Source organism: Mastomys coucha, chromosome X (genome assembly GCF_008632895.1).
Source record: "Mastomys coucha isolate ucsf_1 chromosome X, UCSF_Mcou_1, whole genome shotgun sequence".
Lineage (NCBI taxonomy): Eukaryota > Metazoa > Chordata > Mammalia > Rodentia > Muridae > Mastomys > Mastomys coucha.
The window spans coordinates 41,610,095-41,610,852 of NC_045030.1; positions in this window are offsets into that span (position 1 = coordinate 41,610,095).

Genomic DNA, 758 nt, shown 5'->3' on the forward strand with positions numbered 1-758 from the left:
GGAATGGAGAAATTCGCATGTAAATAAAGAAAATATCTAAAATAAAAATAAATAAATAAATAAATTTTAAAAAAAGAGCTAAGCGACAATGAGAAGAAGTTAGGTCATTGGGAGTCATGATCTTGGAGGGGACTGTGAAATCCTGGTTCTTCTTCCTCTCACTGTTTTGTTTCTGGCTACCATGTGGTGATGAGCAACCTTCTCTATTATGCGGTCTTCCCATGATGTAATGCCTCACTGGAGGCCCAAAAGCACAAGAACGAATGAACAGGAACCTCTAATACTGTGAGCCACAATGAGCCTTTCTTTACCAATGTTGTTTGTCCAAGGTTACAGTAATGGGGAGCTGGCTAATATAGAATCTTGTGACCTAATATTGGACAAGAAAGTAGGGGATAATTCATTTCAAGAGTGGGCGAAGGAAGTTTTTAAACAGGAACCATGAATAAAAGCAGTGGGGGGGGAGCACTAATGATATCACCACTTAGTAAATTATAAGCCAGTACATACACACACACACACACACACACACACATACACACAAAGATATTCTCCTCTGTCTTCTTTCTGTCTTCATTAATTCAGCTAAGAGAACCAACCATGTCTTAGGCATACCTGTATTCTATACTTAGTACAAGTACCTGCTCCAGGAAGTACTTAGTGGTTGCTTGGTAATGTTTCATAGTGGCATAATACTTAGGAATTTTCTCTCATGTAGAAGGAAAGTTCAATCCTCTGGTTGGCAGGGGTTGGGGGCT